The following is a 19,843-nucleotide window of genomic DNA, read 5'->3' on the forward strand; positions in this document are numbered from 1 at the left end:
TGCGAGCATCATAAACCTCTCAGTTTGATGATCAACTGTGCAGTAAATTAATTAATCATCATTTTATGCCTCATCAAGCACTTTGCCGAGGCTCTCGATGGGGGGGCATCTCAATTAGCCAATGGGAAGCAGACTGTTTTGTTTAGCTGGGTGAGTCTTCCATAAACATGGGAGGCCTTGACAAGCTAATAAATATGTCATCTGTCTGTGTCACTCGCTACAATCCAGCTCCACCTGTAAATGTGTGGGATTCAGCCCAACACAGCCAGTAGCATGGGAAAGTGAGAAAAGTGTCTCTGAATTCATACATTTTTTTCTTCAAGAACCTGGGATTGGGAATTCGGTGTTACTCGAAAGATTCAAAGCCAGACTGTTAATGCAGGGGCACAATTTCGGGTAGGCACCAGGGGGCTATTACCTACATGTTTCCATACACATTTGGTTATTCCTCAGGATAATTCATATTTCTGGTTATGGGATATAAAAAATAAACCTTATCTAGAAGAACTGAAACATGCTATTCTTATTTCTTCTTTGTGCAGCTGGATCCTATACCTGTTCATTTGGGAACAGGTCTCACTGCTTAAAAGTGAGGGACACATGTATATAAGAACCCAATCCTAACCAATGTTCCAGCATCAAAGCAACCACAATGCAGCCCCAAGGTAAGGCATCAAACATTCTCTTACCTTGAGGAAGGCTCTGTGATTGTCTCATTCCCCCCCCCACAACCACAGGATGCAGTGTACACAGCTGTATCAGTCCAATCCTATCAAATCTCCCTTCTCTGACAATGCAGCCATGCCACCACACTGCATCGGGGGGGGGGGGCAGTCCTGGTGGTCTCCTCCAGATAAGGGAACATTTTTCCCTTTGGTGCCTGCATGGGTCTACTTGGACCTGTCTGATCTCGGAAGCTAAGCAGGGTCAGGCCTGGTTAGTACTTGGATGGGAGACCGCCTGGGAATACTGGGTGCTGTAGGCTTATACCATAGTCTTTTGAGACTGAAGGTTGCCAACCAAATCCAAATGGTCCCGGAAAGGTGGATTAAGGTCAGGAATTTGATATCTTCAGTGCCACTGCTGCCAATCCTTCCCGGCCTCAATCTGCCCTCCTTCCTGCCCTAATCCCCTCTGCATTCCTCTCTCTCCCCACCCCATTCTGCCCACCACCCTCCCACCTGACTTACCAGTGCTGGGGATGCGGATGAACTGCTGGTGTGCTGCTGCAGCTGATCACTGCTCATGGTGGCTGCCTGGCTAAACAAGATGGCACGCGGTATTTTGAGCTCTATATTTCTATGTCTCGCCTTTATTTTTGGAAACAAAAATTATGATCATGTAAAGATAGAGCTCAAAATGCCACATGCCATCTTGTTTAGCCAAGTAGCCACCAGTTTCTTTAAGCCATTTCTGCCCAATGTTGCATATATGCAACAGGGACCAAATGTAGACACCTGTGGGCCAGGCAAAAATGGGGTAAATTAATTCTGGAATTGCAGCATTTGCCACAGTTTTCAGCTCCTTTGGTACATCCTTCTCCACTTATGTGCTGCCAGTTGCACATGTGCATTGTTAAAATGCTTTCAAAAAACCCAACAACCTTGATACGTTCCTACTTATGATTGCACCAAAGAACATGTTATATGATGTGGCACTGATGCGCACATGTATATTGGTAAAACACTGCAGCAAAAAAATCATGGTGTATTCATTGATACAGTCACATCATGGTGGCCCTTCTACAGTGTTTTAGCAACACACATGTGCTCATCAGTAATAGTACTACTTCCTGTCTGCCTTGTGAATGCCAGGAATAAGGCATGCAAGTGAGTTGGGCTGGCTGCACAGGCCAACGAATAAGAGGCAAACATGACACTGTCAGCTTAACATGACCAGATCTCTATTCTAGGCTGCAGTTAATAGTTCAGTGAGTCTTCAGCACACATTTAAGATATATAGACAGTGAAGGGAAAAGACCAGTTACTTAAAGTGGCAAACCACCATGTATGAACAGAACTTTAACCCCTGAATGTTCCTGCATGGCCAATGAAAACTGCAATTCCATGAGGAAGATAATGTCTCACACACCTGCGTCTTTTCTGTCAAATACAGCTTTCCTGATGATGCTGAACAAAGTAGAGTTAGATCGGGAATTGGGGGGAGTGGACATTCTCTCCTCATACATCAAGCTTAGTTGGCTATAGATGTTCTTCTGTTTTCAAGACTATGGACAGAAAGAACACCTTATTTTGTGATTTTGAACTGCTGCTCAAATCTGTTGCCTGTGTCATTTTTTTCCCTCCACATCAGTTTAATCCCATCAGATGTTGTTTCTTGTCCTAATGTCCTGTCTCCAAATGCATTTGGTACAAACCTCTTTCACTTACAGTTAGGTGTCTCTGTTATCCTGTTCCTACTTACCTGGTTTTTCCTTTGTGTTCTCGTCCACCTCATCATCTCTCCTCCTTTGACACCAAACCCATGATTGCCATCTTCTGCTTGTGTGCCTTTTCCTTAGCTGCCCCTTATCATTGGAATGCCCTCCCCCCATCTCTGACATCTGCTTTGCTCCATCCATCATCACCTTCAAGAATAGATTAAAGATGTCTTACTCCAGTCTTCCCCATGTGATTCACTTCCTCTCCCCATTCTATCTCTGTGATCCTGTCCTTGTTTTGTGTCTGACTTTCAAGCCTGCAAAACACACACATACCACACCTCCTGTGCTCTTGGGATATAGGAAGCAAGTTAATAAATAAACTTTTGTACGCAGCAAAAGCATTGATGTGACTGAGCACTGCCCTGATTCCATTCGTTTTTCTTCTAAGCCCCGACCACTGAGAAACATCTCAGAGAAAGTTGCTGATAACTATTGCTGGTTATATGTCAAAATACAGAATTGAAATTCATGTGATATTTAGCCCACAGTAAGTTCTTGGAAAATCACTGAGGAATATGAATAATGCTGGTCAGGAAAGAATATCATCCCTTATTTTCCACTGCACCTGCCATAGTTATTTCAAAATTCGCTGAGGCACCAAAGTGATGTATGGCCACAGTTCTTCCTGCGATATGGATGTCATCCCTATGGGGGTTTCACGAAGCAGAATTGCTCATGTGGGCAGGCTCACACGGAGGACAGATGGGAAGAAAACAAAATGAGTTGATTTATCTACAGCGGAGACCCATCTTTCTTACGCTACCCAGATTAGTCACTTGCACTCACAGATACGAGAATATTGTTTTAACCATTTTCTACCATGCAAAGTGAATCGTTTCATTCAAGAACTCAGACTCAGGGCAGCTTCAGAGCTGACACATAAACACAGCCGGTGGATGACTCTGTGGGCTGGGATGACTCTGAACTGCCTTTAGCAAAGAACACAATCATGTATTTTACTGGCACAATTTTTTTTTATTTAACCCAAACTAAATTAAGCTCTTTTAATTCAATGGGTGAGTAAAATGCATGCTTAAACCTCCAACTAAATTCCATAATACCTAAAAGAGCTTAAGCCTACAATCCTATCCTCATGTACCTCAGAGTAAGCCTTACTGAATACAACGCAGCTGACTTAAGAGAAAGCATATACCTGTATAGGATTGTGCAGCAACTGTCTTGAACTGGATTGTCCCTAAGAGCAATATATTAGAATTCTTGACTTGATTTCTTCTTTCTTTACCACAAAGTTATCCCAAAGTTAGCATATAGTAAACAGCTTTTGGGGGGTAGGAATTTGTTAATATATTATTATTGCACCATCAACATATATGGTATTTTACAGACAGCCCAATCCTATGCATATCTACTCAGAAGTTTCACTGAGTTCAATGGAACTTACTCCCAGGAAAGTGTGTGCAGGAATGCAGACAAAGGGTGTAATCCTAACCAACTTTCCAGCTCTGAGGTAAGGGCAATGCAACTCCGAGGTAAGTGAACAAACATGACTGCCCCCCAACTGCAGGATGCAGCACATACCCCACTGGCACAGCTATGCCAGTGCTGGAAAGTTGGTTAGGATTGCACCCAGAGTCATATAAATAAAAGCAAAATGACACACTTCATGCTCTGAGCAGCTGACAATCCATGGGAGGGATCCAGTCAATGCTGAGCATGTTTCTGTCCCTTTGATTTCAATGAGGCAGACTGAAGCTTGGCTTAGCTGGACTGTGCTACATTTGACAGTGGTGAGACAACGGGGGAGGGAGGCAGCTGCATGAGTAACAGGGGATGAATATCCACAAATACAGTTACACATGCTTAGGCTTTAGTCCCCATCCCCAACTATAATAACGTGATATTGGCTGATCTGCCTTAACTCTACAATTTCTCAACATGGGAAGCCTAATTGTCAATGAGAATGTCCAATTGTCATCACAATTGCTTAATGATGCAAAGAACCAGCCACTTAAATGCAATCTGGAGCTAGAGCAAAGTGTTTGCCAGCTCAGAATGAAAGCAGATTTACGACCATATGCAATATGGACACACACAGTATAAGTGAAACAGTGCCAGTAGTATATCCTTAAATACACTGCGTTCATGCATACATTCATTTCATGTTTACAGCCTGTCCCATTTTCTTTGATGCTTGGGAGCAGAGGGTAGGACTGATTTTCTTTTTAAATGTAAAACCCATCATAACATTGCACTAAACTACACCAGACTGAAGCCCCTCAGTTGCCCCAAGTCATTAAAAGTTAGACGAGATAAGGAAATCTCCTGGGAAGCTGCCTCTTAGTATTTCTGCATAAACTAATTCATCTCAACTGCCTATTGGCTTACAGAGACAGTGAGCCACAACACAAACCCCACATGTTCAGGCCAGATTGAAACCTGCTGAGGTTGTAAGAATTGCATCCAGATCAATTCTCCAGCTCCTGAGGTCAGGCAACACAAAAGTCTGGGATTATAGTATTTACATTTGGTCTGGTCAATCCAAAGACTCACAGAGTCCACCAATCACAGAGATCAAAGTTGCACTCTCCTATTTCCTCCAGTGCCTGAAGAAGACACTAATGAAGTGCCTGAAGTCTAAGCACATGCAAGTAGCTGTAGTGGAATAGTGGAAGATTCTCGAGAAGATAGGGAGAAGATAGGGTGTGGTACTAGCAGGGTGTGCTCAAGATCAGCCAGGAAACCTAGGGTTAACCCCAGGGCTCCAAGTAGCAGTGGGTGTGCTGCACAGCTGCAGCCACTAAAGGCAGTCAGGTCATTAAGGATAAAAGCAGCATCTGGAGCAGGGAGTGTTCTATGGGTAGCAGAAGGAGGACTGGTTTTGGAGGAAGAAGTGACTAGCTGCCTGACATACTGACTAACCTGGATAACAAACTAAAGGACTGACCTGCTGACTTTAATGGACTGGCTAACTGTTTAACAGATCTGCTAACTGACTGATGGACTGATTTGGCTGGCTGGTTGGCTGACAAACGGGCAACTGTGAACTACTAGAACTGTGACGGCTGGAAACTGCTGGTTGGTGGAGAACTGGGGGAGCTAATTAGCTCAAAAGCAGACCTAATTTATCTGGAAAGTTTGGAGAGGTGCTTGGGCAAAACAGTAGCTCACTATGCTAATTCTCCAAGTCTGACCATGAGGTTCAAGCCTTGGAGTTCCTGCAATTGCTTTGCTTCTAGATGCCCAGTCGTGGAATTCAATGAGATCTGAGGAGGGAAGATGGAGTAGCCTTGTGTTTCCATATGGGTTTGGTCCATTCACCAAGATTACTAGATCATGGCAAGAGATCAATATCAGAGTTCATGACAAGGGAGGGCAGAGGTTTTCATTAGGTGAGCTGAGCGCACATAATTAATGCTTTATTGTTTGACACCAGTTAGGATGCAAATTATAGGAAAAGGTCATAAAACATCTTTCTGAGTTCATTCAGCTCATTTCAATATTTGACTTTGATATTTGATTTCGGTCTTTGGTATATGACATTTTTGGATAACTGGTATGCAACAATATTTAATTTTTCCTAGTGCTTTATAAATAATTGGCATGCAACAGTCTTGGTATCTGTATTTGATAGCTGACATGCAATCAAGTTTGGTATCTGAAATAATTTGATCAATAGCATTCAATTATACCTATTATACCTACGTAGTATTTGACAGTTTACTACCTATCTAATGATATTTCATATCTGCCAAGCAAAAAAACTAATTTGAGGGGAAAAAATGGAAGTCATGTCAAGAAGTCTAAAGCGCTTACATTTTGAGATAAAATTTCACTTTCAGACTGTGAATTCCATTTCCAGTTCTGAGATTTCACATTCAAAATTTGAATGGAGAAAATTGGAAAGTTTGCCACTTTTTGAATATTTGGAAATATTTCAACTTTCTAACAGTCTACAAAGATTTTGAATGGGTACCAACCCTGGGGAGGGGCTATTTTCTGCTATCCCTAATTTCAGAATTGATTCATACATAAGAACAGCCTCTCTGGATCAGGCCATAGGCCCATCTAGTCCAGCTTCCTGTATCTCACAGCGGCCCACCAAATTTCCCAGGGAGCACATGGAACTAGAGTGCAACAAATACTCCAGAAGGCAGCCCCCCCCCCACCACTAAGAAGAGCAAAAAGGTGACTTGAAGTGGTAAGGGGAATGTTTTCTATTTTGCACTTGCAAAGCCAGGCGGGTCTTTATCTTGATATGCCTGAAATAGAAGAACTTTAAGCTGGGCACTGGGGAGGGCTGAAGATCTCCCTGATTCTTTTTGGGGGGTTGTTATTGCAGGCAGACTACAGAGTAAGCTCCATTGACCACTATGGGACTTACTTCTGAGCAGACATGCATAGGATTGGGCTCACAGGCTGCATCCTACCCACACTTTCCTGAGAGTAAGCCCCATTGACCACAATGGGACTTACTTCATAGTAGATTCACTTGGTGGAACAGGACTGGCTCCCCCTTATTTAATTATTTCTTTTATTTTAATTTAATTATTTATAATTATATATTTTAATTTGCTTGATAATGTCACTTCTGGCCATGACATCACTTCCAATGGGTCCTGGACAGATTGTCATTCTAAAAAGTGGATCCCAGCGCTAAAAGTTGGGGAACTGCTGCAATAAGGTGTTAGTAAGTTGACATGGGGTGTGTGTGACTCTACAAGTTTTCAGAATCACTAAAATCAGAATCTGGAGGAATAGCACCATCATGTTATATATCAATCAATGCATAATTTCATGCAGAATGCAATGAAACGAACCACATTGAAATATCTGTGTTCTAACAAAAGGTACAGCCAAAAAAACCAGTGGGGGCAGGGCGATGGTACATCACCATGCCCACTACCTGGGGCGTTACCCTGCCCACTGCATGGGGTGATGCGCAGGCCTCCCGCACTGGGTGATGTGAATCCTAGTGACGCCACTGGATTGGACAAATTTCTGGAGGAAAAATCCATTACGGGTTACATTACGGGTTACAAGCCATGACATGTATGTGCAACCTCCTGATTTTAGAAGTGGGCTATCTCAGAATGTCAGATGCAAGGGAGGGTACCAGGTTGCAGGTCTCTTGTTATCTGGTGTGCTCCCTGGGGCATTTGGTGGGCCGCTGTGAGATACAGGAAGCTGGACTGCACGTTGCTCCGGGGAGCGGTGGATGCAGCGTCCTGTGAGCAGCGATAGCGGGGGGGGTTGGTCCGTTGCGCGCTCTGCCTGCTGCCGCTTTTGGGGTGGGGGGGCTGCCTTCTGGAGCATTTGTTGCGCTCCAGTTCCATCGGATCGGGACCATTCTGGTGTCCTCGCATTCCCTTTTGCCTGGCCTGACCAAGGCACATCTGCCTAGTCATGAGTAAATGCGGCTGTGAGGCTGCTCAGCTTTCCATAGAGCTGGGAGGGAGGGACCTCCTTCTCCCTTTTGAGTTTTTGGGGGCTGCACTCATTGGATGAGGACCATTCTGAGCTTCTTGGAGTCCTCTCAGTTTGCCCTTTCTGACGGACTAAGGCAAGTCTGCCTATGGGCGAGTAAACGTGGCCACATGACTTTGTATCGGGTTCAATAGACTCGCAGCTGGGAGGGAGAACTTCCTCAGGTGTTTTTTTGGGTTGCATTCATTGGATTGGGAACATTCTGGTGTCATTGGATTCCTCTCAGCCTGCCCTTTCCGATGGACAATGGCAAATACACCTACTCACGAGTAAACATGCAATATGGTTCACTTTCACTTTCCATAGGGATCCATGCATTTTTTTCTTTCTGGTTTTTTGGCCATAACTTTTGAACAAAAGGAACGATTTCACTCAGGTCTTTTGCATTGCACTCTGCTGGGAATTCTGCATCCAACGGTGTATGGGATGATGGGATAGCTCCTAATGCTGCAATGTTAGCGGGTCACCCCCCCAGAGCGCGTCACCCCCCGGCACATCACCTGGTGTGGCCTACACCCCTTAGCGATGCCACTGGTCCAATTCCCTTTTAAAGGCATCTAGGCCAGATGCCATCACCACATCCTGTGGCATTAATAAGTGCCTGATTTATCTATATCAGGAGTGTCAAACATAAGGCTGGTGGGCAGGATGTGGCTCCCGAGAGCAATTTATCAAGCCCCCATTATAATTGGGCTCTCCCAGCATAATTGGGCTCTCTCATATCTTCAAATTATGAACAAGATTTGCATGTTTTCTGTCACTTGCTTATTTCTGGCCGTCATCTGCTTAATAATGCCACTTCTGGCCCTCAGCAGGCGGCATGAATGCCCACTATATAGAATGAGTTTGACACCCCGATCTACATGATGCCTGGTCATTGAACATGCAGACTGACTCCATTGAATGGTATTTCGCTTAAGATATGAAAGTTCCATTCATGATATTAGGGCTGGGGTGACCTATTCACAAATGCAAAGTCTTCACTTGATTATCATCTATGTGTGAATGTGTTCTCACATGGCATCCACTGAGTCAATGACCTCACACGCCCATACAAGGCTAGTACTGACCAAAAATAAGTAACATGAAAAAGTACTTAGATGTTGCTATCAGTTGGGTCAGAAGTTCCAGTTCCCAGGTGCAGGATCAGACCTGGGGGCAGCTGCAACTGCACTGGTGCATGTCACTGCTTGTCCCACTGCAGCTTAACCTGATCCATAGATTGAGCTGTTGGAATGATGAGCAGCTGGTATGTTATGGATATCTGAAGAGCCAGGGGAGAAATTATATGTGTTTAATGAACAGTTTAGCTAACACCTTTTTTTTTTTTTTTCAAAATGACTTGCAGTTCAGAATGTGGTGCCTTTTGAAAGGAAATTTGCCCATAAGACCAAAAACAAAGCCCCCAAACCACCCTTCTTTAATGAATGGCAGTTCTTGTTGTAACTGTTCTCTGCACTAAATGCCTTCAGGGCGTTGCTTATACACTTGATAAAATCACAGACCAGGTGCTTCAAGTCTTTCAACATCATAAATTCCACTCTGACACCGAAAAATAAAAATAAAAGGTTAAACAAGTCTGATGGAGAAACACTCTCCCAGGTGTTATTTTCAAAGTTTATGACTAATTTACAGCAATGAGTAATCGTTACAAGTGATAACGATCATGTAAATACCCTATATTAGAAATGCACTTCATTTTGTCAGGAAAGTAATGGGCATGTTTTATCAGGCTTCTATAACTTACTATTTCTAGACTTCAGAATGTCATTATGGTTACAAATAGCTCAAGAAATTGTCCCACTGAGAAAAAAAATACAACCATACTGAACTCCAAATATCTCTGTTGACTTTCCTGCGAGAAGCCACTTGCTGATCGGGGTCAGATACAGCCCTGCACCTGGGGCAAAGGTCCGCGATGGCGCCCCCCCGGCAGGCTATTGCCACCCCCCCACACAAAAATCCGCCCCCTAATCATCTGACATTCACAGAGCCTTGTGTGACCCAGGACCACATCAGGGAAGCCTCTCTGAGGTTCCCTGACGCTATAAACTGTGCTTCCGGGAAACCAGGCTTCCGCAGGTCCTAGTGGCTCACGCCTGGGACTTTTGCCCCATCAAACCTAATGGTAGGTTCGCAACAGGTCAGATAGCTCCAAATTAAGTTATGACTTCCTTATAAAAATGGTGTTTTAAAAAAATATATATATATAATTATTCCAATTTTAATAAAAGAGGAACTTGTATTCAAATTTCTTATATAAGGTAAAGAAATACAACTGCATAGGAACAGTATTCAGAGGCTGTAATGACTCCCGTGCCTTTTTCCTTAAATTCAAAACTTCCTAGATGTCTGAGCTTTAAAGAAAATAACTCATTGGAACTGAACATCTTTATATGCTGCATCTGTATGAATGAGCTATTGTGGTGTTAAATGAGAACATTCACAACATTTAGACCCCAAAATGTTGCCCATGCAGTATTTGATTCTATTTGTTTTAATGGGAGAGGGGTCTAATCACAATGTCTATTAGTAAAATCCTTAAATTAAAAAAAAAAGAGTGGGGAATGAATCAATATAGAGCAGGGTTTATCTGTGAGTAGGGACCACTTGGTCAGTCATGACCCAGTGTCTGGTGAATCCTGGCCTGGGCCCTCCAACCTGCCCTTTTGTTCTGGTTGGCAACCTTCAGTCTCGAAAGACTATGGTATAAGCCTACAGCACCTGGTATTCCAAGGTGGTCTCCCATCCAAGTACTAACCAGGCCTGAGCCTGCTTAGCTTCCAAGATTGGGCATGTGCGTTCATTTGGCTCTGAATTGGAGCCCCTCTGATGCAATTGGCAGCTGCGCCAGGCCCCTGCAAGCTTCAGAAGGCCTCTGCAGGTCTCCTTAAGCAACCAGAAAGTCACTTCCAGTTTATTTTCAGATTCATGAAAGTGACTTCTGGTTGCTTTCAGAGGTCTGCAGAGGCCTGATGCTGGAGAGGGAGATGGGTCTTGGTGCCCTCCACCATAGAACTGGTGAGTCATGCTCGGGGGGGGGGGGGAGTTTGAGAACCTCTCATATAGAGGAATTTTATCTCTTTCTAAAGAAGAGTGCATGGGATTTAAAGTGGCACAGATGAAGGAATAAAGTTTTATATTTTGTGTGTGTACTTTGAGAGTTGATCAGTGATAACACCGGGGGACAGAAGGGTTAATTCAGGGGAACAGGGGATTGCCAACTCTGCATGAATCTATTCCTGGAAATATCTTTTCCCAGCAGGAAGAAGTGTTGGAAATTCCCAGAGGCTTTGCTGAAGTCTCCACGATTGCATTCAGAAGCCACCTGAAGACGGATGCCAATTCTTGGAGACTTCAGACCAATCCTGAAAGGATGGCAACCCTAAAGGACATGCACATACCAGAGAGAGCTGCACACATTTCTCTTGGGTGTTTTTTTTTTTAATTGTGGCACTTTTATGTATCAAAAGAGGCAAGTCACTTTTTTGACAGAACAGCGGCTGTCCTCTTCAGCTGTCGAAATGGTTACAGTGAAAAGAAAAGGATAACCTCCAGTAACTCGTGGGATTCTCTCCCATGTATACACATTCCATCACTGAATCCTTGCCATCAAGTCAAATTAAATAATAATAATAAATAATAATAATAATGCTCATCACCATATCAACATGATGACTGTGAGGGGTAGATAGAATACCTGTAAATGGAAACCCCCCCCCCCCCGGGGCAGTGCAGGCAAACATATGACTTTTTGCTCTCAGTCTAGGAGTGTATACATGCCCACCCTGTTGGTGGAAAAAAAAAAAAAGTGTTTTAAATGTGGTGTTTTGCTTTGTGCACTTGTTGTTGTTTAGGGTAAATGGTAACCATGGGGGGAGGAGAAATGGGCAATCAGGATTGGGACCACAGCACACAAGTTGGAGATATTTAACCTTTCCTGACACTTCGCAATCCTTGGCACTAGAGAGGCAAAATATGCCTCCCAAGCTGCTGTAAGCCCCAACAAGGAAGTTTCCAGTGGCACCAATGGCAGCTTCCCTTCAGATGCTAGTGGCAGCTTTGGGAGGGCATGATTTATGTCAGGGTGACAGCATCATGTGAAAGTGTTAATCAGTGTTTCTCAAACTGTGGGTTGGGACCCACTAGGTGGGTTGCAAGCCAATTTCAGGTGCATCATCATTCATTTCAATATTTTATTTTTAATATGTTAGACTTGATGCTACCATGGTATGTGACTGAATTTGGGGAAATGTGACAGACCTGTACTTTGAACAAGCTACTATGTATATTCTTTTAACAATGATAGTAAATGGGACTTACTCCTGGGTAAGAGTGAGTAGGATGGCAGCCTAGGATTGTTAAAAATGTTCCTGCTTGATGATGTAACTTCTGGTCATGACATCACTTCTGCTGGGTCCTGACAGATTCTCATTCTAAAAAGTGGGTCCCAGTGCTAAATGTGTGAGAACCAATGGGTTAAATAATACAGCCTGCCCCACAATCCATGGTTCCCATATTGCTGGGTTCCCTCCTTTCCCAAGTGGCTGCTCTTTGACTCGAACATGCAGGGCCAAACTACAGATTTAACAAAACAGAACTTAGCCCTACGGCTGCTGTGGCAAGTGAGGGCCTGTATATACACCTTCAGTTAACATTAGGGATGGGTGAACTTGCTCAATTTTTTAAAATTAATTGTGATTTGTAATGAGTTCAGGCATCAAGGTAGTCTGTAGTAATGATGAACAAGCCTAGACATGCCAATGATGTGGAGCGACCCATTTTTGGGGATCAGACAGCACTGATCTGTGCTATCGCTTTGCATGTGGGAACTACATTTCCCATGATTCTGAGAGGCTCATATGCAATCCAGAGCAGTTTGGCTGCTGTCCTTGCTAATTTGCACCACAAATGTACATCAGATAGGTTTGATGTGATTTGGCTGAATTCTCCCCACCTCCCTGCCTCAATAAGCTTGTTAAACTCACTGGGGAACTTTTCAGAATGTGGTCTCCCACTCACCTGCAACCTGAAGGGCTATGTTTCAGGAAAAGCTTAACCATCTTAACATTAGAAGAGTCCCACTGGATCAGGCCAAAGGCCCATCTAGTCCAGCTTCCTGAATTTCACAGTGGCCCACCAGATACCTCAGGGTATCAGCACATAAGACCACAAGGGACCTTCATCCTGGTGCCAGACCTGCTAATTGCAATCTAGTTCTCTAGTTATATGGCAGTAGAGCAGAAAGACCTTCCTTGGCAAAATGCTATTTTCTTTTAAGCTCAGACACTCTGCCTCCCCCCTCCCAAAAAACCAAATTTGTAGCCCATGCTTCCTCCAAGATTAGAGCATTATGCATTTTATCTCCACAACTATTGTGTGTGGTGTGTGTGACTTCAGGAATAAGGGATACTTTGATGTTAGATTATGCTCTCCAAGTTCCAGTGCAATATATCTACCAACTGGGGTAATTTTTTCCTTTTTTAAAACATAAAAGCCCTTGTATAACTCACTGGTAACATTGCTCAGTAATACTAGTTATTTTGTAGTTTAAGCGGTTATGCTTGAGGAGATGACAATTATATCCCCCCACAATCCAATTTTACACATCTAAGGCTGCCTCACATCTAATCTCACTTTCCTGGGAGTAAGTCCCATTGAACACAATAGGACTTTCTTCTGAGTAGACCTGGCTAGGATTGTGCCCAAAATAGTACCATTAGTGCACCTGACACTTAACAGAGTAACAATAAAAATGCAGGTCTCTATCCTGAGGGGCTTGCAACTATACACAGTGGCAGTAGCTACATGGAATGCTAGCCTGAGTTAGTAACACTGTTAATATCTGAATGAATTCACAAATTTGTGTAAACTCCTTAATATCACTACATTTGATTGTTGTGCACTGTAAAGAATAAGATCATTTACTTATCTCCCTGTAAACTGCCTGGCCTTTAATGATTCTCCTTGGACGTACTCCAGCTATTGTAAGTCCAAGGAATCTCGGGGGCATGCCAGACTGGGAAAAGCGGAATAGGATATTGGCATTTGCCACTGCTGCTAAACTTCTCCCCTCTCCAATCCTCAAACCGCTTCCCTCCCTGCTCCTTCCCCAAACCTCACCAGCTTATCTGGTCTGGGCTGGGTTAGCCACTGGAGCATGTGAGGCCTCCAGTCATTAGTGCTAGTGGCCCCAAAGTGCATGACAGCGGTGTGGCTTTAGTGGTGCCAGACCGGAATTTACAACACTGGAGCATAAAATCCACTGCCAAAGACCCTAAATATGATTGGTGGTAAGAAAGCATATCATTGCAACTTGATGGTCATTTTATCCAAAACTGAGAACCTATATTCACTGGTTGCTATTGGATAAGGCAGTGGTTCTCAAACATCTAGCACTGGGACCCACTTTTTAGAATGCGAATCTGTCAGGACCCATCAGAAGTGATGTCATGACCAGAAGTGATATCATCAAGTAGGAAATTTTTTTTAATAATTCTAGGCTGCAATCCTACCCACACATACCCATGAATAAGTCCCATTTACTAGCATTGTTAAAAGTACATATATAGTAGTCTATTAAAAGTACAGATCTGTAACATTTCCCCAAATGCAGTCACATACCATAGTAAGTCTAACATTAAAAATAAAATATTGAAATGAGTGGGGACCCACCTGAAATTGGCTCGCGACCCACCTAGTGGGTCCCAACCTGTAGTTTGAGAAACACTGGATAAAGTAATGATGACCAGAAATTCAGTTTCATTGAAAATTCGTTGAAACGTCTTTCTTTTTTATTTTTTATTTTAATTTTATTTTAAACCAAAAAATAACAAATAGACACTCAGAAAATTAGAAATAGAAATAACAATAAAAATGGAAATAAAAATAAAAGCGGATATTGAAAGTTGTGTGGCAAGTGCAGAGTATATTTTTTTGTTCTACCAAATCATATATTAGGTATCATATCTGAAAGAATCTATTGGTTATTTCTAAGATACATTTTTCAACAAAACCAAACAAAATAAAATTTATCTATATATCAAATCTACTCATGGAATCCATAATTCTTTTTCCCCTTCGCGTGCAGGAAGCTCATGAATGGTTTCCAATTGTCCATGAGTTTACTGACTTCTCTTTAAGAAAAATTGTAAGTTTATCCATTTCAGCTAAGTCCAATATCTGAAAATAGTGGGGCTTCTTTCCAAGTGAACTTTGTCTTTCCAAGTGAACTTGCCTAGGAGGGAGGTTTGTCAACCCAACTATCGACTGGTGGGCTGCTATCATCTGGGCACTGCAGCAGAGAGTCTCCAAAGAAAGGCAGGTCGAACCCAAGTGGAAGATTGACCCAGAGCCAATGCATATGACCAGCCTATTGTAACTTGAAGGGAAGGATGTGGTATTAATGATCACAGGAAAATGCTTGATTTTTAAGTGTTCAGCAACTGAGAGGGAAATTGAATTTGCTGTGACAGTTGCCATGGTAACCCCCAATTTCTAGCGCATAGCAGAGTAAATAGTTGTGTAAAAGCTTTTGATGCATGAGACCCTCCTGTGACAGCCATATGTTGCACATTCAATACATTGTTTATATCTTTTTTAAGAATACAAAGACGTCGGTGGGCAGAATTAGGAGCATGCCATTTTCATGCAGCCTGCGCTTCTTTGAGTGGCAATGAGGCTATAAAATAAATGTCATTAGATATAATATCATTCAGTGTTCTGTTTCCAACAGTGACTAACCAAATGCCTTTGGGGAAACACACAAACCAGGCATGAAAGTGGGACCCTTCCCTGTTGCTTGTCCCAAACATCAGGCATTCTGAGGTATACCATCTCTGTGCGTAGATGCTCCATTTGTTCAGCATGACTTCTAGCTGGACAGACCCATCCTCCATAAATATAACTCAACCTTTATTTAAATGATCATGGCCAGAGGTTACCAGTACGTGCATTATGATCACTAGTGCAGAGGCTCAGATACTGAGGTTTGAGTCAGGACATCTCTGATTTGAATTTCATCTCTGCCATAAGGTCACGAGATGGCTTCAGGCAAGCAGCTTCCTCACAGCCTCAAGTAGCTTCCTCACAGCCTCACTATGTAAGTATGCTGTACTATGTAAGATTTTAAGACTTTTCCAGCTGCAGTGCTTTTCCATGGACTATGATGGGAAGGTTCCGCCTCACATGCCGCCCCCACACTACACATCCCTGGAATCCCTTGATATGCTAGTTTTCTGCTTGCAGAAGATTTTTTTAAAACAATAAAAAATAACATGCCTCATGTGCCTCCCCTGTGGAACAATCAACTGTACCACTTCAAGATGCTTCCAACCCATTCTGTTGCATAAGCTGATCCAGCCTATGAATGGGCCAAGGGAGATCAAGGAGAAAAGGAAGGATGAACTAAATTAACCCTAGAATGCACAGAGGATATTCCTGCAAAAACTTGCCATAGGTTGTCACCTTAAGGTAAACAACCTCAACACATTGATCTAGTGCTCTGATTTCAACAGGAACCAGTCAGAGTTCTTTCTGCTATTCCCACTACCTCACTAGGACACTTTTTCTAGTTCAGTAACAGAAAATGAACGAAAATTCTGAAGCTGTGCTGAGAAATTAGATCTCTCTCTCCCTCTCTCTCTCTCTCTCTGTCTCGCTCGCGCGCGCACACGTGTGCGTGTGTGTGTGCTGCATGTGCATACACATTTAGCAGTGCCCCATGATTGAACTCCCACTGTGGGAGCCAAGAATTAGGAACAATTGCCATCTAATTTGCCTGTTTTTCTTAATGGAAGGCTTTGTTATTCTTGCTTCTGCAAACACCTACTACAGTACATGGAGTGGTAATCAAATAATTTTATGTACAGACTCCAAATACATTTTTTTTTCCTTATGAAGCTCCATCCTCTTTATCTGTTCTTGCGATTGTTCACCAAACTCCACTTTTTCTAAAAGCCAGGGCTCTACAGCTCTGCAAACACATATCATGCACTTGACTCCCACTGTCTTTGTCATGCATTCAAAGGCACTGCAGAAATGCAGGCCTTGTTGAAGTCTTAATGGACAACAACTTCTCCATGATCAAATGCTACTGAAGTGGTAGGGCCGGAACTACAAGGGTGAGTCTTTTACCTATCCACAAAGCTCCTTCTGTATGCAGAACAATGAGAAGAGGTGGGTGGGAATGAATAAATATAATTAATCAAGAAGTTAAACATCAGAGTGAAAAATCATTGCATTTCAGTTATGAAGCATGTGATCTTCAATACAGAAATAAAAAATCATAGAGGATGTGTATATTCCCCAGTTCTGCAGAAATGCAGCAAATTCACATCATAACACCTTGCAACCAGAATTCATGTCTCAGTTTTCAATTTCTCCTTACAAGAATAAAGGAAGAACTTTTGTGTTGTAAACATAAGAAGAAAAGCCCCATTTGATCAGGCCAAAGGCCCATCTAATCCAGCTTCCTTTATCTCTCAGTGGCCCACCAGGTGCCTCAGGCAACAAGATATCTGTAGTGACATTGCGGAAGATATTACCGAGGAGATAGGGTGTGGTGTCCACAGTGCCCCTTGCTCTAAGTGAATGCAGGATTAAGGCCCAGGTGGTAGCTGGAGGTGTGCTGCACAGCTGCAGCCACTAGAGGCTAAAGGAGATCCCTCAGGATATAAGGAGCACCTGAGATAGAAAGGAGTGTGGGTTGTAGGAGGAGTGAATGTGGAGAGGAGACTAACTGACTGATTGAACTGACTGACAAACTGATCTTGGACTGACTGACTTGGCTTACTGACTTTGGATTCTGACTTGGCACCTTTGACTGATTGGACTGACTGACTGACAAACTGACCCTGGACTGTGACGTGGCTTGCTGACTTTGGACTCTGACTTTTGCGTGCTGTACTGGTGAGTCAACCCAGGAAAACTAATCAGCCTTAAGCGGGCACAAGGCCCAGTGGGGAGGAGCTGTGACAAGACAACTTGGTACCAGAAGTGGGGCGTGAACCCAGGGCGTATAGTTTCCTGCAGCACGCCTAGTGTGACAACCAGGGAAAACAGGCTGAATGGATACCTGGTGGATGTGGGATACAATGGACCTTATGGTAAGAGACATGAGTGTCCCTGATGCCTTCTGGAAGGCATGGATGGTCTTCAGTTTAGGGTGGGCTTTGGTCAAGATGGTCTGGTGTATGGGAGGAGTAGTCAAGCGTGGTATCCTTTCAGTAAGGAAATTGAGCTTGTCATATACCGAGAATGCGGAGATACGCTCCCTGAAAGCAGAAAATGCCAAATTAAAAAAGATGATCCTAGTGGAAAGAGAAAAAAACTCAGCCTATGCGGAGGCCTTAGCAAGGGCCCACAAAGCTGCTAGGGTAGCAGAAAGTGTTGGTGAGGTCCTAACGGAGCGCTTGATCGAGCTAAGGGCTAAACCTCAGCCTGGAGCAAAAGGGTGGGAAGACAGTGAGAGCCCTGTGAATCCCTCCTCAGAAGGAGATACGCCCAGGACCTCGGTAGGGCAGGGTATGGAAAAAACTAGGAGGGTAGCACAACCTGTGCTACGGGCACGCCCCTTGATTACCAACAAGGCCAAGGGTCCCGTAGGCGCTCCTGCACAAACAGTGAGGACCGTGCGGGACTATACTTCACAGGAATTGGTGGAGATAGGTCGGGATATGAGGCAACGCCCTACTGAGCAGCTGAGTAGCTGGTTGCTCCGTTTATATGATCAAGGGGCAGGTGCCATCCACTTAAGCCCAGAGGAATTAAAAGCATTAGGGGCCCTTTCACGGGACATTGTAATTAACAGCTATTTGCGGGGGGCTCAGGGTCCACCTACCTCTTTGATCGCCTGGGTTGGATTGGCGATAAAGGCGAGATATCCCTCACCCTTGGATTGGGAGGAGAACCTGCCAGGTTGGCGCACCATAGACGAGGCAATGGGGCAGCTGCGCACAATGGCCATGCAAATAGGCATGTATGTGCCAGGCTTCGTAGGGCCGGATTCTCAGCCCTTCTCACCTGGGATGAGGGCACGACTGGTAAGGGGGGCCCCGCCACACCTAAAAGGTGCCATAGTGGCCATGTTAGGACCAGCCCAGGGACATGATGTTGGGGATGTAGTTCTCCTGTTAGGGCAACTACAAGATATGCCCGAAGAAAGCCTCTCCCGGCCAAGGGCCCGAAATGTACAAAATGAGAGGCACCCCTCCGAGTATGAAGGGAGGGCGACCACTGGGAGAAGTCATAAGGGGAAGGTGTCGCCCCATCCTGAGCAAGTAGTTCCCCGGTGGAAACTATGGGCTGATCTATTGAAACAAGGAGTCCCCAAGGACCAGATAGATGGTCTTTCTACCATGGAGCTACGTAAGCTCTGGAGAGACAAGTGCACCAAGGGGAAGAAAAAGCCCCAAGTGAGGCAGGCAAGTCCCACAGACCTCGTGGTGGAAGTGCACCATGAGGATGAGATTTCTCCGGCTTCCTCTGAGGAGGATCTCACAACATCTGGGTGGGATGTAGCCCAACCCCAGGAATAGGGAGGTGGGCGGGCTCCAGTGGTAAGGCCCATGAAAACAGCGATCCCTGGAGACCCACGCCCTCACATCCCCCTAACTATATACTGGGCCAAAGGGAATGTGCAGACAGTCCTGGCCTTAATGGATACAGGGTCAGAAGTGACCCTATTGCATGGTGACCCAAAGAAACATGCAGGGCCTATCAGATATGTCAATGTCTATGGCGATGGAGAAGAGGTGACAACTGAAACGCAGGTGCGTTTAGCAATAGGGAAGTCTGCACCATTCATAGCCACGGTTCTAATTTCACAGGTCCCGGAGTATATAATAGGCATGGACCTATTAAGGGGGAAAGAGTTTCAAATTCCCCAAGGGCGATACGCCTTTGGACTGAGGGCAGTACTGGTGGGGAAGGCTAAATGGACCCCTTTGCACATTC

This window comes from Tiliqua scincoides, chromosome 4, assembly GCF_035046505.1.
Source record: "Tiliqua scincoides isolate rTilSci1 chromosome 4, rTilSci1.hap2, whole genome shotgun sequence".
NCBI lineage: Eukaryota > Metazoa > Chordata > Lepidosauria > Squamata > Scincidae > Tiliqua > Tiliqua scincoides.